Source organism: Myotis brandtii, unplaced genomic scaffold, assembly GCF_000412655.1.
Source record: "Myotis brandtii unplaced genomic scaffold, ASM41265v1 scaffold4, whole genome shotgun sequence".
NCBI lineage: Eukaryota > Metazoa > Chordata > Mammalia > Chiroptera > Vespertilionidae > Myotis > Myotis brandtii.
Genome location: NW_005365371.1, coordinates 7,436,334 through 7,462,610, shown reverse-complemented (window position 1 = coordinate 7,462,610; position 26,277 = coordinate 7,436,334). Strand labels below are relative to the sequence as shown.

At 43.3% G+C, this 26,277-nt stretch overlaps 1 protein-coding gene and 1 long non-coding RNA gene across 4 annotated transcripts in view; both read right to left on the bottom strand.

The window, feature by feature from the left end:
- Positions 1 to 26,277, bottom strand: part of MB21D2 (Mab-21 domain containing 2) — a 123,614-nt gene that overhangs the window by 8,380 nt on the left and 88,957 nt on the right. The window lies entirely within an intron of this gene.
- Positions 13,276 to 19,316, bottom strand: LOC106727305. The gene is made up of 2 exons (XR_001363476.1): positions 19,203 to 19,316; positions 13,276 to 13,637 (listed from the first exon to the last, which is right to left on the bottom strand). It is a non-coding gene; the product is annotated as an uncharacterized LOC106727305 (long non-coding RNA).

The window sequence follows — 26,277 nt, the reverse complement described above, 5'->3', positions numbered from 1 at the left end:
TTCCACATTTGTGGCAAAGGTCAAAATGCACATACATACTGTTCTCCTAAGACAATGACCCAACTTGTCATGAATGCGGAATGGCTCTAAAGGGAAGTGGCAGAGGTCACAAGGCAAAGTGCCAGCTTTGTGCTTCGTTGGTTAAAGCTGACCTTGGACAGGCAGCAGAACATGCCTGACCATCCGCATTTACTATAAGAAAGAATGGGCCTGCCCTGACTTGTAAGAAGCTGTTAGTACTGTGGTCCCAAATAAACATACTATTAAACACAAGAAATGCTGAACACAGACACCATCGAGCTTCCCAGGTTTTCAATAAGCTGCCGAGTAGACATTAATATCAATAATTATAGTAATGTGTTTTCTAAATCAAAGTCAGTTTTATTTGGCAAAGTCTCTGAGATAACTGAATTTAAATCTTTTAGAAAATGGGTTAATTCATGTATGTTAATGACAGATTGACCAAATTATATATAGAAACAGAACTGATTCAAAAGATGCCTCCTCCAATAAGTCTTCCTTGATCTCTTCTCATTTTGACACTAATATCTGTGCAAGTGCATTGGAGTCAGAGTATGACAGGCTTGGCTCTGAATCCTACGTTTGTCATTTACTACTTAAGTAAGCCTGACATGTTATTTAACCTCTCAAAGCTTCCAATTCCTCATCTATTTAAAACAAACAAAAACCCTACAAAATTGCCCTTTTAGGGTTGATATCAAATGTCTAAGCACATGGTAGATATTTAGTTAATTTTCCCATATGTTCTTCCCTTTCTCTACCACCGATGAAACTGATTAACCAAATAGCACCTAGTCCCCCACATTTGTTTTGAAGATTTACCTGAACAAGACACCTACCTAAAGCCTCCAGCACACATAAGGCACACATAACAGGTTAGATGAAGGGAAATGAACGGGCACTCTCTCCCCGGCCTGCCGCTGGCCTGGGAATGAATGCCAGCTCTGGTGGAGGCCATGCTAGAAGGCAGGCTGGACGCCAGCCTCCTTGCTCCCTCAGGACCGCTGCCCTGTGGAACGAGTAACCTGCCCCGCTCTGTGAAGGGTCTTGATCTGAATTATTACACTGCACTTTCCACACCTATTATGGCAGTGGGCTGTGTTCACGGCTTATTTTCCCTCCTACATGAGATAACAATGTAAAGTATTTGGCACAGTAAACAGCAAAGAGGCTCGGCAAATGAAAGATATGATCATAGTCAACAGTCCATAAGCCCAGATAGTCAAGGTTTTATTACTGCAGCGGCTAATACAGAAGTTGGGGTTAGAAGGCAACTGCTTGTTAAATGTATTGTTTGTTTCAGGCAACTCAAATACCTACCTCATTAGCCAGAACCCCGAGATCATGGAATTTGCTACAGGGTATACTATTAAATTTTTTAGTCAGCATATGTCTAAAAAATTACTTACTAATAATCCAAAAGTCAGGTTTTGTAGAAAAGCTTATTTTTCATTATTTTCATTTTTAAAAGTCTACGAAGCTATTCTGCAGAGAGTGCACATGAGTTAGGCCTGGATTCAAGTCAAGTTCATCCATGGCCAACATAATGAACCGCTCTGGGCTTCCGTTTCTTCAATAAAGTTGGAGAATAACAACTACAAGTTGGTTGGGTGGCACAGGAACGAAACAAGAAAAGGCACAGCGAATCAGTGTGCGGTCTGTGCTTACCTGGCAGTCAGTAAGTGGAGGGTTCTGGGCACGTGCTGTCAATATATTTTCCCCGCCCCTAAGCCTTGCCCTTTCCTTTCTTTTTAGCTCTTAGGATAGTTTAAAAGCAAATGGTTTCTGCCAATCAGAACTTACTGTGAAGACTCAAAGGGGAGTCTAATGAGCCCCACTTAGCAGTTTCCCACAGTCCCGACAGGGCACAAAAGGTAGATTTTTCATTTACAAGAGGATTGCTCACTGTTGGAGGCCCATTCTTGACAGATAAAAACAATAGCAAGATCAGCTGAGATCAGGTGTGTTCAGGCTGGTATGGCTGTGGCGGGCTGGGAGAGGTCAATGGGGGAATAAAGGGGACATATGTAATACTTTTAACAATAAAGATTAAAAAGAAAAACCAACAGCAAGTGAAAAGCAAGAGTAATGCCATTATGGCATCAAAAGGCTTCATATGGATACAGAAATGCATCGGTGATGACCAGAGTACCTCTCTCCTCATCTTCAGAAGCAATAATCTTGTGATGGAGATGTTCCAAATAAGTCAACTGTCTCTCAATCTCCTCTGCCTGTGGCCCAGCTGAGTGTGGCTTATACTTTACATTCCTTTCTCATTGGGATGTATATGCACCACTCTCATATGTAAACAAAATTAATAATAGTTCCTTCTTCTTAAAATAGACTTCACTTGATTTTACCGTTTCCTCATATATGTGAACCCATGCATGTGGTCCAGGTGTGTGTGGAGGAGACACTGTTGATGCCCTGCCCTGCATCCCCAGCCCGCCCTTGACTCCACTTGCAGGTTGGGCAGGTGGTTTCCTGCCAGCTGGCAGCTTCTACCCCATGGCAGTGGTTCTGCTCCAGGAACGACCAGGACGCGTAGGGGAGTCAATGCAGGAGAACTGGCATCACTGGGGGCAACCCTCAACCACCAGAGGACAGGAGTCAGTGGGCAAATGCCCCAATTCTCCGGACTCTGGTGGAAAAAGTATAAGATGGAAAAAAAGAAAAATTCTAAGATGGGCTCTCCACAACTTCCCAGGGGGTCTGTACACTCAGCTTAGCAACAGGCCCTTTACTGACTTTACTTGCTTCTCAGTTTCAACTGCTCTGCTCACTCACTTGTGCTTCTCAGTATTACCTCCCAAATGAACTGCCATACCATAGTGGTTCTCGTTTCTAAAACTCTGTGTGTGTGTGTGTGTGTGTGTGTGTGTGTGTGTGTAGCAGTGCTAGACAGGCTCATCTCTGCTAATAATTCTGATGTATAATCGACAATAAGAACAGAAGCATAAGCCGATGGTACTGAATTACTTGCTCTTTCTCACATCAAGTCATAGATCTAGTATATGAATCTCACAAAACCAGATCTGAGCACTGTTCTCAAAAAGAGCTCATCAGCTTCCTCCAATCAGCAAACGTGTTTCCCAATGTATTCAGAGTCAGCACGTTGCCTATTCAATTTCTGCTTTGTTGATAACCCAATTCTTCTCATTTCCCAGAGGACATTCTAAAACCTCTTCCAGGTCTGAAGAATTTTGGACAGGTGTAAATTCACACAGCACTTAGAGACAGGCATTTCTTCCCCAAACTACAAAGAAAACAATGGGGAGCAAGGTTTGAGAAGAAGAAGTTAAAACATAGGTAACTCCAGCTTCCCAGTTTGAGTGAAGCATTGTTCAAATGGACCCTTCTCGTTCATATGTAAACGTCTCAAGTAATACACAAAGACCAAATAACCAATTCTCATTTAGCCTCTGTTTGAGATTATTCTGCCTGTTTCTCTCAGTGGTGGGGGGTATAGGGTGGGGGGCAGTTCAAGTGACATATTTAATCTCTCCATTCAATGACCTTTGTCCATACTTTCTTTAGTGCATTGTATTTGTTGACCTGTCAGTGTCCCTCTGTCTGATGACCAGTGGATTATCTCCAAACTTAGCACAACAGAAGTCAGTCGAAGGAATAAATGAAGGTATAGCCTAAAGACAGAGTTTAAGGGAATCATCCAGAATGAAAACTGTCAGGGTGACATACTTAGATTGGCGGGGTCAATATGACACTGTCATTTCCAGACATAATGAGAGACTTCAGAGCAATTATCATATTATACGACAATCATATTACATACTCAGAAGAGATGGAAGGGAGAAGCTAGGATCCTCTATGGTAACTACACAAAGGTATCTCCTCTTGTTTTCTGAGAATAATATAACTCCAGGACATTTCTCAAAGCACCAATTTTCAGTCAACAATCATAGCCAGAGACTAGGAGAAAAGTGACTATATAATTATAGAGTGATCTGAGATCAAAGTCTAATACCAGATTTAAAAAAAAAACGATTATGACAGTACATATTCCCTTTGATGTGCAAGAACAGATTCCATCTTCCTAAGCAATTCCCAATAATTGCCAGGAGATGGCAGCCTCACTCCATTCATTTACTGGGAGAGGCTAGCAGGCTCCAAAGTCATAAAATCCTAGAATAAAAGCTCTGGGGAAAGCGGCTTAGCAAGGACCTAAGACTATATTAAAAGCATCATCCCACGGCCTGTTTGCCCCCAGGTACCGCCCAGTGACTCACAAATTTGCCTTTTGGTCTCCCACAGGAAATTTAGTAACTCAGGAGCTGACAGGTTCCAACTAAGCTGACCCAAAACTGAGAGCTGCTTTGTCTGGGCAGGTAGTATGGTTGACAACTGATTCTCAGAGTGTATTGAAGACCCTGTCGCAAGACAAAGAATTTCAAGCTCTCTCATTTGCTGCAGCTGAGATGAAAAAACAAAACAAAAACAAACAAACAAAAAAACATGAATAAAGGTGCCAGGAAAAGGGGGGAGAAAAGGCAGAAGAAATAAGCCCTGGTGTTATGAAGATGAGGCACTACTCTTTCTGTAAAACTGATTTGGACTACAAATAAATACACTGAAAGATTTTAGGAGCCAATATGATTAATAAAAAGAAAGTTGATTTTTTAAAACCTGGCTTCAATCAATAAGCTCAAAACAAACACTGCTTTACATTGCATGATGCTCTGCAGTTCCCAGAGAACGACCACAGTCACTTTCTCACTTGTTCCCAGCAATAATTCTGCAAAGAGCACTTATAGTTCCCATTGCAGAGATGTGGACACTGACTAGCCACTTAAGTGCACAAAATAGCCACATAGTTCTTTGGCTTAACTTAGACTGACAACTAGTCTGACCACACACTATTATTTTGAAGGAAGGAAGCATTTCGCTTAGATTCTTCACTAGGTTATTAATAGGTTTCTTGTAGGAGGAACAGAAAGGGCAAGAAAGGGCTCAAAATGCAAAGTTACAATCTAGAGATGGCAAACCTAGAGGTCTCAGGTATGGCTACACTGACTGGGTTACTAACAAGATGACACTCTTTCCTTATGCTGGAAAAATAAACACATATCACCCCTAGAAAGTAACTTGTTTTACGTGTCAAATCAACAGTTATTAATCAATTTTCCATGTGACACATTGCTGTAATAACTAATCTACACTAATAAAAGGGAAACATGCAAATTGACCATCCCTCCGCTACGCCCACCAACCAATCAGGGCGAGCATGCAAATTAACCCAACAAAGATGGCGGTTAATTTGCATACGCAGGTGCGGAGTGAAGACTGAAGATGACTGAAGAATGAAGAAGCTTGGCTTCTCCGCTGCGGCTGCAGAGGGGAAGCCAAGCCTTGCTGTGGCAGCAGAGGAGAAGCCAAGCCTCGTTGTGGCTGGCGCAGAGAAGCCTAGCCTCAAGGCTTGGCTTCTCTGCTGCTGCCGGACCAAAGGCCTGGGTCCCGGGTGCCGGAGGAAAACCGGTGCTGGCAGCCAGGGGAAGGAAGGCCTATTGCGCGAATCTTCGTGCAACAGGCCTCTAGTATATTAATAATGATAACCTATATTGTCTTTATCTTGATTTAAATAAATGTTATTTCAAACACTAATATCCTTAATCAAATTTCCAAACAACAAAGTAGTAACATCCAATAAGTCTGCTATTTCAAAAAATAACTTTGTTAAGAAGTCATAAAATTTTCCATTGTATGAAGCTGGAACGTCCCCCATAAAATTTCTGGTCAATACAACTGCAACCATACTCAAAATGAAAGGAAGGACTAAGGGATCAAATAAGTGTTTCCTAGGAAAACAGACATGGAAAAAAGTACTGAAAGCCTGAGAGACCAATGAAGAACAGGCTCTACTCCTGAGCCACAAAAGCACTTTATTGTTTGAGCTTGAAAATGTTCACATCAAAAGAAACCAGACTTAAAAACAAACCAATCAAAGCCCCGTGGGGAAGTTGAAATTTGCAGTTTAAAAGCGTGAGTACAGCATTTGAAAGAGGGGCTAATTGTTGCAGTGTTTTTAAACTCACACCTGCACAATAAGAAAAGTCAAAGAGAAAGTCTCTTAATGCTGAAGTGGGAAAGTGGTTATTTTGAGAGATGGCTTCTTACTCCTACTTTTCCTCCAACCATCAAAACATGGACCAAGAATCAGAGGATTGGGGTAAAAATGGGAACTCAATATCCTAGCCAGAAACTGTGTACTAAAACGGTACCTAGTTATTCTTTTTAACTTTACAGCGTTGAAGGATGCTGTTTGAATCAGTTGCCCATTCTGTAACTCTTGGACTCCCGTGGATGAAGTTTATTCCCTCCACAAAACATGAATGAGTCATGGGTTACTGGAGCCAGAACTGACTTTCAAGGTTATGTACTCCAAATGTCATGGTCCAGACTAGGTTGCCGAAGTCCAAAAGCCAAAGGTGACACATACACAGCATATCACCTGGCCCAGGTGCTAAGAAGAGAATCCAAAATTCTGATCCCCAATCCAGGGTTCTTTCCACTCCACCTGCTTATATCCAAGGATCTCTAACCAAGGGGCCTGGGGAAAACATAGGTCCCATAGCCCACCCCAGAAGAACCGAAGCATCATCTCTAAGAAGACATGTGTGTTTTAAACCAGCAACATGAATGTGTTTAAAAACTGAGACTGTCTGCTCCTTCCCTCAGTTTCAAAGAAGTTTAATAACTGCATGGACTCAAGAAAGACAAAGCTGTCAAATTAGAGGAAGGGCCTCACTGTATAGTAAATCTCTAAAATTTTCAAGAGCTGGGTATACATATTCTTCAACTCAGGAAAGACAACTTTGGTAGAACTTTTGGAACCATGACAGTAATTGAGATTCGGGAAAGATATGCCATCTCTCATTCCTCACAACGGGAGACAGATTAATATCCCCACTCCCCAGCTATTTATTTTGCTTTGAATGAAAAAGATCTATTTTTTGCTCCAGATATTTTTTTTCACACCTTCTATCTCCCTCCACCCAGCAGATAGTGGCTGATTTTTGTCTTCTTTTCCATCTTAAGCTTGGACAAAGCAATTGTATAATCAACCAAGAATCCTTAAGGGCTCCTGGCACCCACCAGCCCTCCCCTGGGAGCACATACGTGGGTTAGTGCGTATCAGCTGTGGGGCGGACTTGGCAGTCAAGCAATAAACCTGTGGTGATGGGCACAACCACAGCCCAGTCCTTGAAACCAAAGATCACACAGTTTGAATAGAAGTATACAATTTCCAAAGCTATCAACTGCCTGGAAGTGAACCTAGGCATGATGGATTAAATACAGACACCCATATTCAAACAGTCCCTTCCAAAAATTCAGTCAGATTAGGTTTTATAGTTGGGTAAGAAAAAGACTAACTGACAAGCATTCTGTTAAAAGATGGGACTTGTGAGACAGGTCATTAAAGGACTCAAACACAAGTGCAGTGTGAATTTGAGATGCAGGAATCCCATTTTTAAGGTCGTGAAAAAAGTGGCATTTGTGCACAGCCCCAAGTCTGGTCATGAGAGTAACGTTCAGATGAAAAATTCAATAATTCCATTAAAACAGGGGAAGGGTGTTCAGAGAGAAACCCTCCAACAAAACCAAAGCAAAGTTTTCAGTGAGTCCACTAGAGGTCATGCCTTTCTAGTTTTTCTTTTCAGTTATTGAGCAGGCTCTATTCAAAAAAAGTAAAGAGAGGAAAAGGGCCTGAAGGTTGAATACGTTTTTTGGTTGTTAATCCTCACCTGAGGATATTTTTCCATTGGTGTTTAGAGAGACTGGAAAGGAGCAGGAGAGACACACACAGAGAGAGAAACAGATTGGTTGCCTCCCGCACGCACTGCGACCAGGGGCATGGAGCGAGCCTGCAACCGAAGTACATGCCCTTGACTGGAATCAAAACCCAAGACCCTTCAGTCCGAAGACCGAGGCTCTATACACTGAGCCAAACCAGCGAGGGCTGAATACATATTTTTAAATTCATACCTAATCTTACTGACATGTTTTCAAAGTAAGTCAGAAATGAATTTGGGTTTCAGAAACAGTGCTTCTCACTGATGAAACTCAAATGCCCGCACGATGTTTGCAGCAATCCTATTGGAAGGTGGATGTCATATAACCATTGATAAAATTCCATAGCTTTGGGATTTAAAAAGGCATATAGAAAAGAAAGAAATCCTAAGAGATAATGTGGATAATGTGATGGAGAGATTATGCATTTAGGATCCAGAAAAGCTTGAATTCGAAACCTAGCTACATGATGTTTAGCTATATGACATTTTGATAAGTTGATTTTTTGAAACCTTAGTTTCCTCATTTAAAAAAAAATACGACAATACTACCTCTTTCACAAGGCTAGTATGAGATGTGACTGAGACAGGTACATAAAGCTACCAATACAGTTGCTGGAACTTTACAAATGTTGAGAAAATGTACTTTTCGGAAAATAGCATTCTGTTCACACATCTGTAGGTGAATCAGTAACACTGGTTTTTGTTTTTTTTTAAAATATATTTTATTGAATTTTTACAGAGAAGAAGGGAGAGGGAGAGTTAGAAACATTGATGAGAGAGATCGATCAGCTGCCTCCTGCACAGCTGCCAGTAGGGATGTGCCCGCAACCCAGGTACATACCCTTGACCGGAATCGAACCTGGGACCCTTGAGTCCGCAGGCTGACGCTCTATCCACTGAGCCAAACCGGTTCGGCAGTAACACTGGTTTTTAATGTTGCTACTTGGGCCTGTGACTTTTTTGTTTTTGTTTTTTAAGAAATAGTCTACCCTAACCGGTTTGGCTCAGTGGATAGAACGTTGGCCTGCGGACTGAAGGATCCCAGGTTTGATTCTGGTCAAGGGCATGTATGTACCTTGGTTGTGGGCACATTCCCAGTAGGGGGTGTGCAGGAGGCAGCTGAATCGATGTTTCTCTCTCATCGATGTTTCTAACTCTCTATCCCTCTGCCTCTCCCTTCCTCTATGTAAAACATCAATAATATATATATATTTTTTAAAAAGAAATAGTCTAGTGTTTATCTATCCAACCACCTCCCTCCCTCCTTTGTTTTTGTCATTTGATTTTAGTACCCCACCCCCACCCCCCTGCTTGTGTCAAGCAATGTGGGATGAATGAGTGCGAGCACTTGGCTACTCTGCCAGTTTCGTAAGGGACAGGATACACTTTAATGAAAGGTTACCACAAAGTAGCTGGCTGGTGCGAGTGACAAGGAGAGGGAGAGGGTGAGGAAGGAAAATAGGAGGAAGAGTAAAAGGCAGATTTTCATGGTCAGTTTATGAATACCGTCGTCCCTGTTCTCTGATCAATTTGATATATGAGCAAAATGGAGTGAAACCCCGAGCAGTGAACAGATTCCGCCCCGTTACCACAGTGGTTCTCTAACTAGCATGCAGAATCTCCAGAGAAATTGTTAAAGCACAGACTGCCAGGCCTCAGCCCCCAGTGTCTGGTTCAGTGGGTCTGGGTGGGCCTGGGAACCTGCATTCTGACCCGTTTCTAGGTGACTCTGATGCTGCTGGTTCAGGACCGCACTTTGAGAACCACTGGTTTGCCACAGCACAGAATCCACAGTGCAGCTGTGGGAAAGAACTGGAATCATAGTGAGAAAAGAAACCTAGGCTCTGGTCCTGATCTTCTTCCACGTATTCACCGCGTGGCAGCGAAGGTCACACCTGTCACGCCTCCATTTGCTCACCTGTAGAGAGGAGCAATGTCTGTCTACCAATGAGGTCACATGGGGGTCAAAAGAAGAAATGGGTCCATTAAAACTTTGAAAACGTAGAAAATGCTCTGTAAGAACAAAGTATCATGACCAACAATTCCAAATAGCCTATGAGAGTTCATGTGAGTTGTCAACTTTCTGCATCAGGGTGCCCAGATTTCTGGCCAAGTATTCATGGTTGTGTCTGGAAGGGTGTTTCTGGGCGATACTAGCATTTGAATCTGTGGACTCAGTAGACTGCCCTCTCCAGAACAGGTGGGCATCAGCCAATTGCTTGACGGCCTGAATAAAACAAAAAGGCAGAGGAATAGGAATTCAAATTCACCCTCCCGCCCAACCCCCTTTTTTCCCCTAGCTCGCTGCTTGAGCTGGGTCCTCTCATCTCCTCATCTCTCTTGCCCTCAAACTGGGACTCACACCACTGGCTCCCCTGGCTCCCTGGCCTGTGGACTCAGACTGATGACACCACCAGCTTTCCTGGGTCTCCAGCCTGCAGAGAGCAGATAGTGGGACTTCTCAGCCTCCATAACAGCAAGAGCTGATGCACATAATAAATCTCCTTTTTGTCCCGTTGGTTCCGTCTCTCTTGATAACTTTAATATAAACGGAATTACTTAAAATATTTTCTGAAGTTCAGAAGTGACAGTCCTTCCTAGTTTCTAGTCTGGGTTCTGCCACTACCTACCCTGCACACACACAGGACCTTTTGCGGGGGGCCATAGTTTTACATCTAGCAGAGGGTTCAGAGATAAGATGATTTCTCAGGTGTTTCCAATTTAAAAATGCTATGGTCCTATGATCAGGACATGACCAGGAATGGGGGCTCAGGTGGCAGGTCTGTCAGTAGAGGGAACACCTCTCTCCCCTCCCAGAACCAAGGGTAACCTGCTTGCATGGATCACCCAGCAATAACCCCAGGGTCAAAGGATTGTCCACATTGCAGTAAAGACCAATCACAGAATCCAAGTGTAGGAAATGGACCTCTGTGATCCATCTCCAGCATGGTTGGCTTTTGATGGAATTTGCTGAATTTCCCCGGCAAGCAGAATGTGGGAGGAGGGAAGAGGACATAGGAACAAAGAACTGTGGGCGTGGGCCAGAATCATGGTGAAAACCCCCAAGGTGCCTGCCCCAGCTGGACAGGGGAATGTGGAGGCAGCTAGAAAGGCCTCAGCCCAATTTTTTAAATGGCCCAATGGGAGACAGCAATTCCTAGGTGACCTATGAGGAAGCAGGTGGCCCCATAGTACTCAGCCAATGAGGAACCAGATAAGGGACTGAATAAATAGGCTGTGTTCGCTGCCCCACGTTCTGCTCTCCAGAACATATTAAAGTCTCGTTTTGCCATATTTCTGTCTCCAAGTCTGTTATCTGAATTGGAACAGGTGAGCATTTCTCACACAAATGTGCTGTGGGCCCTGCTGGCCTTCAGTATGAGCTCTCAAACATTCCAAAACCAAGCTCCATATTGGCTATCATAAGCAAAAACAGTAAACCTGTCATCGCGAGAAAGGCACTACCAGAGCCCTAGGCCATCCACTCAGTTGATAAATGCTTGAGATTCTGTCTCTCTAATGTCTGCTGCACAGTGTTCCTCCCCACACACCCCGCTGCCACTGTGCATCATTGTCACAGTTGAGCTCAGGCCCTCACATCTCACACAGGGACAACTGCAACACCTCCTAATTGGACTCTACTCCTCACCATCTTCACCAGCATAAGCTGCCAAAGGAGCTTCCTAGAGCATGACTCTCATTACATCACTCGCCTGCTCAGAATCCTTTGATGGTGCCCTCATCCCACACTCTGAGCCAACCACCATCTCAACCTTTATTTTACATGCCCCTCCGTGGGTCCATCCCCACGGTGAAGCCCCCAAACTATGCTGGTTCCCCAAATATGTCCTATGCTTTCTGGTTCCCAGCCTTGGCTCACTCTTTTCTTTTTGCCTTTCATCCTTGCCTGGTGAAATCCTGCCAATTCTCCTCCTAAATCTTTTACCTCTAACCCCCCAAAACGGGACACCTGATATTTTATGGGATTTACAGTGTGACTTGTATTACAGACATTCCTATGTCTCACAAAGAGCATGAGTTTTCTGAGGTCAGGGATGGAGCCTAACTCACCTGTGTCCTCCTGAGTCCTCTCTATCTGGGGGTTAGGCCACTGAGATCTAGAACAGACTGTCCTGATATAGAATGTGACGTTGTACTGTGAACTGGCTTGTACAAACTGGCAAATGGTACAATTATGTCAGCACAATAAAAGAAGTGTCAGTTGTGGATGAAAAGGGGCCACATGCTAACCTGACTAACTCAGGGAAGGCCTGTGTGGCGGCCTTGTAAACTCAGTGACCTAAAGTAACCACAAAGGATGGTCTGAAATTAAAACCTTTCATCAAAAGCCATTTATAATGGTTAGTCACGCCCTAGGGCCAGGATCTTCCCTGACAAAGATCAACTCAATCTTTACTGAGCCTATTGTCTTTTTGTATCTAACATAGCTGTGGAATGTCAGGGTAACTTGTATTTTTTTCCCCTTAGTTTTTTTTAATTTCAAGAAAAACGATTTTAAATATAATAATGCTACATGCAAACCTTAATACTTCAAAAAAGATCCTAAATATAATAACGTTACATGCAATAAACATTAATATCTCCAAAAAAACCATTTTAAATATGATGTTACATGCAATAAACACCAATTACTCAAGAAAAATGATCTTACATATACTAGTGTAATATGCACTATAAATATTTCAAGAACAAAAGGATTTTAAGTTTAATAATATTACCAAAACTGTACTAACATAGCATATCACAAAAGTTGTAAGAACTATTAAAAATCTGCAAATAACAGGATTACTTCAAATGGGTTTTGAGTGATTTGCTCTCACCTATTTTCCCCACAGTCCCTGTTGTTTTTAAAAAGCTGTGGACGAAAAGGGCCACATGCTAACCTGACAAGCTCAGGGAAGGCCTCATGGCAGTCTGAAAATGCAAAGACCTAAGTAACCACAAAGGAGGGTCTGAAATTAAACTTTAACTAAAAGCAGCTAAGGTGGGTAGTCACATCCTGGTAGTATCTTCCCTGATAAAGTCAATCTTCACCTTAACTGAACCTATTGTCTTTTTGCACCTAAGATAGCATATCATTGAAATGTCAGGATAACTTGTAACTTCCCTTTTTTCCGGATCCCTCAGGACACAACCATATGCCCTGGGCGTCAGGACAGATACCACAAATTCCTTCATTGTTATTGTTATCATGTTAATTGTTGACTCTTAACTATCCTGTACTTACCTAAGTAAAAGAAGTGTCTATGATTTTACTTTTTATTCAATCCCAGAGGTTAATCTACCACCAATGGATTTCATGTAACCCACTTACATCTCCTCCTTGGATTGTAATGCATAAAACAAGGTGAAAAACCGCCATTCCGGAGCTGCTTCCCGGCAATTGTCGACAGTTTGGCTCAAATAAACTCACAACAATTCTTTACAGGTTTGAATGTTTTTACATTAACAAGGTGATTTCACAGAATATGAGGAAGGAATGTGTGCGCTGTTCAGGAATGTGAAATCTGTACTGTTACATAAAGGCCTAGACTAGTCTCAACCAAGGACAGAAGTCAGCCTGCTGGTCAGAAAGGGAATGATTACTGATTGTGAAGTCCCTCTGGGCAATTCCTTTGAAGGTCAATTGTTCAAGCTAGCTCTGGTCTAACTGCAACTCAGACAGGCTGGGGAAGGACAGCCTGCCCTGAGCAGACACTGTAAGTGACTTGTGGTTTTCCTGTAGAGCTGAGCCCTGGAGAGCGCTAGAGCCAGAGGTCACTGGGCTCCTGAAGAGGCAGAGGACATCTAAGGGAAAGGGGAGAAGGAAATAAAAGATAAAAAGAGAGGTGGGAGTCAACATTTACAGTGTCTGCTATGAACCAAGTATATTGTCTGTTATATCAATATTTACATGCAAAAACCTTTCCATGTGAGGCTTTATCCTCAATTGACATGAAAAGAAAGTCAGGCTCCGTGGATTCAGGATTTGCCTAAGGTAACTAACAGGCTGGTCTGAGCTCCAAATACTGGCTTTTCACTGCAACAGTGGCTTCCCAACAAGTATCAAGCGCCCAGCCTCCCTGAGAGCCCTGCAATGAGTGGAGGGTGTGGGCAGGTGAGAAGCTAAGGAGACTGTGCCTCCCACCCCCATCCCAATCACCTTCATCCCTTTTACATCTTGGGCTTCCTCTGATGCTTCTATTTGAGGTAAGTGGCTGACAGTTTTAAAAGGGAGGGGAAAAGGTTTGAAAATCACTGCATCACAGCTAGCTGGCTATTTCCCAATTCCGCCTGAGGCTGGCCTTCAGCGGAAAAATAAATCAGTGCTTACAAAAGATCTACTCTCTACAGAACGCCGCTGTGGGGTCCCCAACTCCCGGCTCTAATCATTCCAACGCTGTCTAAAAAGGCTCACCTTGTGTCAACCCTCTGGCTCATTTGCCTATCTCTCCCCCTTTCCAGACATTCCAGCAGCTCAGGAGCCTGTGGAGGTGCAGGCACTTGGGGAGCAGAGGGTCAGGTCTGCAGCCCGTGCTCTGGGGAGGAGCGGTGGAGTCCCAGGAGCTGTGAACTTGAAGCAGGACCCCCGGGCCCAGTCCTGGTGCTCCCTGAAAGGGCACCACCTCCCCTCTCCTGGCCACTGCCTCACTACCAGGAGTGGCTGGAGAAGACCAGCAATTTTCAACCCGTGTGCAGCAGTCAGGGGCACGGACCTCTTTTCCCTTATTGTTAAATAAAAAAGGACAATAGCCAATACAACTATAGCCGTCTGCTGTGAATGAATCAAAATCATACCTATTTTTGTCAGGCCAGCAAAAATATATTTTTGGGTGTGCCGCAGAATTTGAGTAATTAGTTTATGTGTGCCATGAGATGAAAAAGGTTGAAAGTCACTGGACTAGACAGTCTTTCATGTTCTTTCTGATTGTCAAGAGGCTATACAGAAAAAGAGTGTATTTCTGCAGTGAGGGGAACGAGGGGGAGATGTACTAAGAGTGAGTTTGTAGTAAGCCAGAGCTAACGGGTGTAAAGCACATGCCCACGACACATGCAGAGGCAAGCAGACCTCCAGGCAAATTATTTCTCTAAAAGCCATGAGAACTGAAGAACAGATGGGAGGGAAAGACGGTATGAATGCTGATATAGCTTACGCTTATAGCTTACAGAATGGAACAGGGTACATCTTTCACTCTCCTGAAAAGAACAACTAACAACACTTAGGTAATTGTAGATCTTCCCAAAGGACCTTTGGAAGTCCTGAGGTGAGGCTCTGTGTTGCAGGGAATGGGTGCCTGTGCAAGTTTCTTTAAAGTGGTTACACAGAAAATAACAGGCACTGGATTTATAGCCAGTCTCTGGGCAATGAATGATTTGTCACCTTCTCCTTCTGGTATTGATTCTTGCCTCAGACCCACTATGGATGACTGCTGATGAAAATGCCAACGTCCCGGTGACTACTGGCTGGGTTTGCAACCCTCCTCCAGCATCCTGCCCGGCTCTCTCTGCAAAGGCCCCACCCACCTCAGAGCAGCTCAGCTGGCTTCATCTGCACACATCTGGAGGTGCCTACAGGCAGTCCTCGGGTTACCCAGGACTCGACATACGTTGTTTCGTGGTTATGTCGCCATCTCCCATTTATTTATAAAAAAAAAAGAAAGAAAAGTTCTGTCATTTTGACATATGCACATATGTGCTTTATGTTTTTTATTATTTATTTGCCACAAGTAAAGGTCAGGAATTGTTATCTTTCTTTTAATTTTTTTTTACTGTTTCACTTCATTACTGCTGTGTATGTGCTCCATGTGAGTGACGTAGGTGCTTATGTAGGTGGGTTCCGACTTACGAGAAAATCGCATTAGGTCGACATGTGAGTGACGTAGGTGCTTATGTAGGTGGGTTACGCCTTACAACGAAAATCACGTTAGGTCGCGCTGTAAGAACGGATCTCCGACGTACCCGAGGACCGACTGTACATCATGCAGCTTCGCCACCTGTTTTCTATTCCCAGAAATCTATGCAAAACACACAGAAAACTCTGACATCCATCCTTCAAATTACACTGTACCTATCGTTTATTAGAAAATGCTCTTGGATGCTGCTACCTTCCAGATATTGCTAACGCTACTATCCAACCATTCCTGGCCTCTTAATAGCATAACCTATTTACTGAGCATCTACTGTGGTCCAAGGGTTTTGTATGGATTGTCTTTCGTTTTCATGATGCCCCTGAGTATTGTGAAGAAATGGAGACTCTGAGGTTAAAAACTTGCCAAAGTTAGACAGTCTGTGGATCTGATCTTTGGGCCCAGATACCTGACTCAAAAGACAGAGCTGACTTACAAACACTTCACACAGGTAAGTGGTGAAAACGGTCCATGTCTGCTTTCCCCCATTTCTCCCATCATCCCCACAACTTCACTCTCCCTGGGAGATGGCAATGTGACTGCAGCTTTTAAAGAGGAAATGAAAAAAAGCTGGCAAATACAGAGTGGACAAGGAGAACTGGACCTGGAGACATTTTCAGGCCTGAATCTTCTATCTTTCCCCTTTCCTTGTGCCTGAAATTCTACCCATCAGGTTCATTTTCACAATTCAAAAAAAGAAAACAGAAATCGCTTCTTGGGAGTTAAGGTTCTAATTTCCATTTCCTCCTTTGTATAAATGTGTTCAGTCACCAGGGGACATCCTATCCTCACCACAGTGGAGACCAGCTACCCTGTCGGAATGGGAGGTTGGACTGATTTATAGATTAACAAAGGACCGCAGTGGGACAGGAGTGCTCGGAGGTCCAGAGGACAGAGGTTAGAGGTTAGAGGACAGGCAGTGCCAAGGAGATGATATGTTAATTTCAAAAACGGTGCTCAGTTCTCTTCCTTCCTCCTATGTAGACTCCTACTCCTCAAACACAAGCTAATAAGACAAGTATTACAGTTGAGCTGCAAGTTGAGTTAAAGTGGCACCTGTGAACCTCCAAATGATTCAGGATGTTTTACATGGAAATATGTGATCTGCTTCTAAGCAATCAAATATACAGGGTGGGGCAAAAGTAGACAGTTGTGAGTACACACAACAGAGTTTATTTTGTATTCTTATTAATTATTGTATTATTTCCCACACAAACAACTATAAACCTACATTTGCCCCACCCTATATATCCACAATATTCCTAAATGTGTGGCTATCAAGAGACATGATTCACAGAAAGTCACAAGCTAATTATAAGAGCCACAAACAAGCTTAATAGTATTAATCCAAAGGAGAACGGGGTGTGGGAACCTTGTTCATTCCTCATAGAAGTTGTTTCTAAACATAGTTGAAGAGGAAAGCCTGAAGCACCCTGGAGAGTGGCTTCTCGTATTTCACTGTAATTTTTGGTTTCTCCCCAAAATGAGATTCAATAGAAAAGGTAATATAAGTTCATTTAAGACACCAATTTTGATTTACATTGTGGGACAGAATTCATTATTAAAATGGGATCGTATCATCTAACTTTATTACTCTCACGTCTTTTAAATATCTACCCAGAAGTTATCCCTAACAGATGTAACAGCAAATGTAAATGACTGGGCTTCCCAAACCATAAAGTTCAATACCAGAGTGACAGTGAGGGACCCTGCATGAGATCCAAAGGCATGGGGAGGCCCTAAACATTTAAAAGAGCCTGAGCTATTACTTTTGAGATGGTGACTCTCTCTGTGGCCATAAGCAGGTCACATATCCTATATGGCTTTTGATTTTCTGTGTGCAAAATGGAAGGAAATAGTCTATGATGCAATTCACCCGTCTCAAAAGTGCACGGGTCCTTAAAACATCTAGTCTACCTGCTACACTCTGTAGATGAGAGCACAATGCTAAAACCCACAAAGCTAGTGAGTGTCAGAGCCATGACTAGTTCAAGGTCTCCTAATTCTTAACCCCAGTGCTCTGATACCCTGGGGTCTAAGAGCCAAGTGCTACCACAGAGAGGTGGCGGGATGAGCTATAAATGTACAAACATAAATCCTTTACAGGACAGCCTGGTCATTATATTAATGCCAGCGATCAGATGACATTCACTTTCTACAGTTTCCACTACAGATATGATAGAATATGAAAATATAATATGATAGAAGTCATCTGGACACCTTTATAAGCCAGTATAGTATTCACTCAAAGTTGAGTTTGCATTTTTATACATATTTTCACACTGAATATTCTGAGCTATAGTGGCTTATTTATAGATCGCTTTAGGCAAACACATTTTTTAAGCAAACACATTTAAAAGAAAGTCAAGATTACCTGTAAAGAAAATATGTTTAAACAGGTTTAATTCTAGTGAATGCCATACAAAAATGGATCCAATTTGCTTTAAAAACGCCGAGTAAACAAACATCTGAGAATCTCTGAAATGTCTGGCAGCTGGAGAATTCCTGAGTCTATCTACTCCCAACTCAACAAAGCACATTTCTCCAAGATAAGTCCACTCTTCTGACTGAGAGCTGGACAGACAGGAAAAAGATTGCTGCTGGCTGGCTTGGGCACTAGGTACACATTTGCATAAGTAAAAGGTTAGTTTTAAAAGACCAGTCCTCATGCCAACCTGTCTTATTCAAATAAGATTTGTTTTTTAATAAAATTGACAGATCGAAAGGATGAGAAAACATAAAAATCTTGGAAACACTAGTTGGCTCCTATGCCAAAACATAACAAAAATACTACTAGGAAAAGGATATCGTGTGGACAGCCTAATGACCTTTGGGGCAAAAGACCGTAAAAATCACTGCACCTCCTCCCTATGCTGGTATATGTTCAGTAGGAAGTTGTCTCTGTGAGAACTCTGTAAATGTAAGCAGCAATCTCTTGTGTTGGCAATATGTCCAGCTTTCCCAAGAGAACCCTGGACAGGACTAGGGTCAGATCATGGAGGGACTTCAATCCCAAAGGGAGAACTTGACATTCTTTAAGACTTGCCATCCATCTCCTCCCTTAGACTGCAAGCTCTCTGAAGACAGGAACAATGTTCCCAGTGCCTAAGGCCCTCGCTGTAAAAGTCCAAGGCTCATTGGCCGGATGAAGAAAGAAAAAATGACGAAAGAATGTTGGAAGGTGTAGTAAGACCTCAAATATTTTGGCAAAAAATTCACGTTACTTTTTTAAATGAGGAAAAGTTTAAAGTTGGGTTTTGTTAGGAAATAAGAGAGAAAGAGCAAGTATGAGAGAAAGCGTAAAGGAGGTGATGGCATAGGCTGAACTTTGAAAGAAGGTATTTGAGAATGTGGGTGGGATTCTAGAGCTGGTTCTGCCAATTATCTGACTTCTGAAAAAAAAGAATGAACTTTTCTGAGCATCAGCTGCCTCATGTGTGAAATAATAAATATAGACACAAAATACCTTTCAGCTCTAACGATCTGATGAAACTAGCTGATGTTCATAAAGGTGTGCTTGACTTCAATTGTGGTCTGCAGACTAAGGAGGAAATTATGAAATATCTTTTTAAAGTTTTCATTTTAAATTTTTAACCTTTTATAATGTCAGCACTTTGAGCGTTAGTCTTTTATCATTCCTTCTCCAAACATCATTCCTTCTCTCCGCACCAAGCACAGCCCGTGTTCTAGCACATTCTGCTCTACACAGAAAAGGTGCTCGACATCCTGGGAGGCGCACAGAGCACAGTTCATCTTCCTCCCAATCTTCACCTTCTTATTTGAAGGAGCAACTTAAAATGTGAAATCGTTGAGGCGCTTTCCTTGAGTATGTCTGGCGTAGGGGTTCTCCTATGAGCTTTCATACTAGTGGGGGCTCCCTCCTAACATGTCCCTGATTCACTACTTACTTACCGGTCTCCCTATTAGAAAGTAAACCCTTGAGAGTAAGGGTCTGGTGGTGTTCTGGCCTATTCCCTATTTTATTTCTAGTTCCTAGCACAGAGTCTGGCACAGAGTAAGCATCCAAAATGCTTACTGAATGAATGAGGAGATGAATGGGAAAACGGAGGTCTGGATCAATGTGTGTGAGGAGAAAGGGGCATGCAATTCGTTGCAGGCAAATTCTCTTGCCAAACAAGTCAAGAAATGGAGCCAGGAAGAGACCTCAGAAATCATCTGGTCCAACCCCTACCCCCCTACCCCCCATTTTCCAGAAACCAAGGAATCTTGGCATAGTGCCCCATGACATATAAAAGAATGTTTCAGGAAACATATAAAAGAATATTAGGAAAAGCAAACATTCTCTCTAATAGATGAAGATAGCGGCCCACATAATCCGCAAGTGGAACTTAAACTGTTCACAGTGTTGATTTTATTTGGCCTTCATTAGTGCTTCAAATGTGTCCACCTATTACCTAGGGTGTCAAGTCTGCCATCACCCAGGCTCAATTAGTTAGCATGTAGATAAGGAGTTTCCCTGTCTCTCTCCCTCCTGTGTTTCTGCAGCCTTGCAGTGCTCATTAGCACCTCCAACAGAAGGCCGAGGAAATGAAACTCCAATTTGTCAATGTCAACTGTTGAATCAGCAAGTTGTATCAGTCCCACCCCCACATGGAAGTGTTTGGACAATTCTGAATCAACAAGATGCTGGCAGCTGTGTTCCTCCGGTTGGTTCAGTAATTGCATTGTTTCCTACTGTGCTCTGCGGGCTGTGAAATGAATTTATTAAATAACCTACACAAAGGAAAGGAGGTGTGGGCCAATGGAAACAGCTCCGGGCTAGGTATTGGGAGACTGTCTTTAAAGGCTCACTTTGACCACTAGCCTTGACTCCAGTTTTTTAGTCCTCAGGCTCTAAGCTATTTAAGAGGATAATAATTCTGTCCCGGGCAATAGAGAAATCTCTGGCACCTAAACCATGTGTGCTTCCCCTGCCATATAGCGCTTTAACGTTTATCCAGTTCTCTATACATTGGAACATAGCATGCTTACTTTCAGCCTAAATTACGCCCTTTGAGTACGAGGGCATAACATAAACTTGCACCCAGTGCCTGACAGGATGCACTAGAATCTGTGAGTCTCACTGGCCACTTCACATTAGAAGACAACGGTTAGGAAAGCAAAACTGAGCCCAGACACAAGTGGTGTGTAATGAAGGGATTTCAATACACGGTATAGAAACCAATTCTATGGTCTTTGGTAAGTTTGCCAATTGATATTTGCCAGGTGTCTTGGGTTATTAAAACTAGCTAATGTTTTGTAAATACAGGCTTCTATTGGCTATGTGAGGGAGTAAGAAATAGTTTCAAGTGAAAATGGAAGAAAACTTACTTGGTTAAGTTTCATAAAATCCACCCTATTTCAGTTAGTGTTAAACTGGCCTCTAAATCTCAGAAGGCAGACAGGGTTTGAGATTACAGAGCGAGTCCCAGAGTCGCCTGCTGGGGGGCAGTGGGGAGTCTCCCTGGCTCCCTGGGTTAGCTGGGCCCGAAGTAGCACAAGTTCTCTTGGATCCTTGGGGTATTTTTTTTTTTTCTGGAAAAGGAGAGAGGAGGCTGAGTGAAGATGTGATTGGAGGGGACACCATCTCTTCAACCAGGAGTATGGCACTCACTCAGGGCTCTAATTTTGGCTTCAATTGTTTTTCCATTCTTTCCTTAGAAGCAAAAAATATATAAATAATAAAATAAATGAACAAAACTGAAACAAGGCTCTGTCTCAAATTAAGAAACAGAATTTCAATTCTTACAACCTCCCCAACCGATTACTTTATAGATTCAGGTCCACAATCATTTACTGAACTCTACACACAGCCCAAGGCCCTGGCCGGCTTCCTCTCTGACGGATTCCTCACCCTGGGCTTGATGGCTCCACAGCGGGGATAATGACTGTTAAGGTTTCGATGAGGCCTGTGAAGTGCAGCCCAGCGCTGAACATCCCAGAGAAGTCTATCTTAGGTGAGCTAAGTGCTCTATTTCCCAATCTCTGTTTTGAACCTCACAAAAACCCTGGGAGGCAGGAACTGTCACTATCTTACAGAGAAGTTAAGCGGCTACATAAGGACTCGAAGTCAGATAGTAAAAGATTTGGAAACTACAAGCAGGTCTGGCACACCTTAACTCTAGCCGGCTTTCTGAGACAAGAAGTTGATGTCAACCTCTGGGACATTTTGTTCTTTCTAAACTGGGTGGCAGTGTCCAACAAGGCACTCTTCTGAATAAATTAATGGTACTGTTTTGCCTTTATTCCTCCTCTCAAAAGAAAGGAGACTGGAATATGGACATAGACGTTCCTTACTGGAGTTTTTTGTTCTTCGGATTCTGGCTGACCGCAAATTTACTTTATTTTCTAATTAGACGCCCACTAGCCAACTGCAGGTCAACAGTGTGATGAGCAGTACAGCGCAGTGAGTTTTAAAAAGTCACCCATGGAGCCGCACTGAGATGGAGGATCAGTCCTACCTGGGATGTGAGGTGGACCAAGGCAGGGGTCAAGGTTTTGGCTCCCTTCTGCCTCAGGACTGGAGCCAAACCTGTACTCCCGACTTACACCTGCTGTAGCAGGTCACTTCCCCATTCGGAAAATGGTGGGTTTGAACTCGCTGATGGATATTTTAAAGTCCTGATTTTTTACTTACATACAATAAAATTCACCCTTTTAAAGATACAGTTTGAGTTTGACTCTTTCACTTAGCATGATACTTTTAAGGTTCATCCATGTCGCTGAATTCATCAAATTAATAGCTTGCCATTTCTTATTGCGGAACAGTATCCCATTGTATCAATGTGACACAATTTGCTTATCTACTCACTAACTGGGTTGTTGCTAGTTCTTTGGCTAATATGAATAACTGTTGTCAACATTTGTACACAGGCCTTTGTGTGTGAACATAAATTCCTTTTTTTTTTTTTCAGTTAAATACTCAGGAGTACCGCAGCTGTGCCATTTGTTAAGTGTGTGATATGTGTTTAACTTTCTTATAAATTGCCACACTGTTTCCCAAAGTGGCTGTATAATTTTGCATTCCCAGCAGCAATAATGGGAACATCCCACTGGTTGATATTTAATGGGGAGGCTCAGATAATAACTAATTCCTGTCAATGTCACATTAATGTGTAGGCTCTTCCGGAGCAAAGGCCCCATGAAATGCATCTCCGTCGTTACCCTCCCTCCCTGCCCCCCGCCAGCAGGAGGACAGATACAAAGTAAGTGCCTGCACTCCATGTTGAGAGAGCCCCCCCGCCCCCCAGATTTGATTGTCTCATTATTCTCTTTTCCCTTCTCTGGACAGCTTGCTCGGTACACACTAAATACCAGCTTTAGGTTAAAACTGTTTGAGATGGACTGCAAAACTACCACCTACTAGTTGTGTAAGGTAAGTGCGTTCCCTCTCACAGGCTTGGCTTCCTCCTCTGCAAATTGGAAGTGATGACGACCTTCTCTCAGATTAACTCGTTAGTCGGGACACTCGTAAGTCAAGGCCCCACTGTACCAGCTTTAGGTTACAACTGTTTGAGATGGTCTGCAAAACTACCACCTATTAGTTGTGTAAGGTAAGTGCTTTCCCTCTCACAGGCTTGGCTTCCTCCTCTGCAAATTGGAAGTGATGATGACCTTACTCTCAGGTTGTTGGAGGGTAAATGATGCATGTATCCGCTTGGCATGTAGTACCTATTCAGTAAACAGCACTTTTAGCTTCTACAGTTGTAGACTGGCGTGGCTGAGAAAGAAGCGGGAGGTGATCAATTTGATCCCCTTCCCAAGGGCCCTAACAACCACTAGAATGAGCAAATGAAGTTCCCTGTGTCCCACAGCGGAGACCTCACCTTGTTTTCCAGCTGATTTCACAGGGTTCAGGAGTCCCCACTCAGCACATTTTATGTTGGTTTATTCATTATTCTATTTATTTATAATGTTGAGATGGTCTGCAAAACTACCACCTATTAGTTGTGTAAGGTAAGTGCTTTCCCTCTCACAGGCTTGGCTTCCTCCTCTGCAAATTGGAAGTGATGATGACCTTACTCTCAGGTTGTTGGAGGGTAAATGATGCATGTATCCGCTTGGCATGTAGTACCTATTCAGTAAACAGCACTTTTAGCTTCTACAGTTGTAGACTGGCGTGGCTGAGAAAGAAGCGGGAGGTGATCAATTTGATCCCCTTCCCAAGGGCCCTAACAACCACTAGAATGAGCAAATGAAGTTCCCTGTATTCCACAGTGGAGACCTCACCTTGTTTTCCAGCTAATTTCACAGGGTTCAGGAGTCCCCGCTCAGTACATATTATGTTGCTGTATTCATTGCTCTATTTATTTGTAATGTGTACATATGTGTGTGTGTGTTGCAGAGAAAAAGAGAAAATAACAAAAAGGACTTAGTTCCTTTCGTGTGTACCTTACAGTCCAATATGTCCCTCTCTTAATTGGTGTGAAGGAAGACACAGGGCATGGGCAGAAGAAAGGCAGTGCCAGGGCCAGCCCTCTAGATCTCAGCCATGCAGCTTAAAGTGTGGCAGCATCTATGGGTTTGTGGGTTTAAGAGTTCTGAGTGCTTGTGTGTGTGTGTGTGTGTGTGAGAGAGAGAGAGAGAGAGAGAGAGAGAGAGAGAGAGGGGGGGAAGAGAGAGAGGAGGGGGTAGAAATAGAGAGAGAGAGATAGAGAGAGAGAGCGAGCGCTCGCGCGCATGTAAGGGGAAAAAGGAGAAAGGCAAGAAAGCCGGATGGGGAATCCACTGATGGCAATGAGCTCTGAATAATGCATTGACACGTTTCATTTTAAGCGCTGTTTGTGTTCCATCCCACCCCCACCCCCTACAAGCTAATTACCTCCCCATTTTGAGCACCCAGCTGTTGCTGTCTGAAACCTGACCTTCACTGTGAAGAGGCTGCCAGCTGCAGCGGCTGCCTGCCTAATAATGCATGGACTCTTCTCTGCTTTAACCTCTTTTTCCCTTAACCAACTAGTGAAGTTGGCTGGGCTCCCTAGTTCCTTCTCCCCAAACCATTTCTCTCTCTGCCACAATAAAAGGGGGAGGCAAGTACCCCTTGAGGAGAGAGAACTTGGTTGCAGTGCAGCCCTGCAGAGTGTGCTGCTGGAGGCCTGCTGCCTCTGTTCATTTTGTTGCTCAAAGTGTTGATCACTGACCAGAAGCAAGAGCATCATATGGGAGCTTGTGTCCTGACCTTAGACTGCATTGTGGACCTCCTGAATCAGAGTCTGGGAATTTGTGGGCACAATAAAGTTTCAAAAGTGTTAGAATGGGATAGAAATCCCAAACTTTGCATTCATGCATTTTAAGAACTTGGCCCTGCCTGGTGTGGATCAGTGGTTAGTGTTGGCACTTGCAATGAAGGGTCATGGGTTTGATTCCTGGTCAAGGCCACAAATCTGGGTTGCAGGTTCCATCCTGGCCCAGTCGGGGCGCATGTGAGAGGCAACCCATTAACGTGTCTCTCTCCCATTGATGTTTTTCTCCCTCTCCTTCTCCTTCTCCCTCTCCCTCTCCCTTCCTCTCTTTCCACCCTCCACCCCCCACCCTTCCATAATCTCTAAAATCAATGGGAAAAGTATCCTCAGGTGAGGACTTAAAAAACAAAAACAAACAACAAAAAAAACTTGACCTAAGGGTATGAGATGGCCAAGCTCCAGATAAAACTGTATTGGAAAAGCAGTGTGGTGGGAAGGAAACAGCCAGCCCCCAATAATCCTCACTTTCTGATACTGGTGCCCTTGTGTCATCCCTTTGGACACTGAGTCAGGGTGGTCTGTGTGGCAAATCAAGTGTGTAGAAGTGATAATGTGAGGCTTCTCAAGTCTGGCCATAAAAGGTATTACATTTTTCTAATGATCACTGATATTGAGCACCTTTTCATATATCTATTGGCCATCTGTATGTCCTCTTCAGAGAAGCATCTATTCAGGTCCTCTGCCCATTTTTTAATTGGATTGTTTGTTCTTTTGGTGTTGCAACCACAGTGGAATATCCTTACACCTGTCAGAATGGCTATCATCAATATTTCAACAAACAATAAGTGCTGGAGAAGGTATGGATAAAAGGGAACCCTCGTGCACCGTTGGTGGGATTGCAGATTGGTGCAGCCACTATGGATAACAGTATGGAAGTTCCTCAAAAAATGAAAAATGGAGCTGTCTTATAACCCAGTGGTTCCACATCTGGGTGTATATATCTGAAGAAACCCAAAACACTTATTAGGAAGGATATATGCACCCCTATATTCACTGCAGCATCTACACTAATAAAAGAGAAATATGCAAATTAACCATCACCCCGCCACTCCGCTATCCCCACAAGCCATGCCCACCAGCCAATCAGGAGCGAGTATGCAAATTAACCCAACTAAGATGGCGGCAGCCACAGAGCTGGAGCGAGCAGGAGGCTTGTGTTGCCCCCGGTGATGGAAGAAGCCAAGTTTCCCGCCTTCCCTGGCCGGCCCTGGGCTCCGCTCAAGGCTACAAAGTATCAATTATAGAAGATAAAGAAATCCCAGATACCTGCTTCCAGCCCAAAAGGAGAGGCTGGGAGCT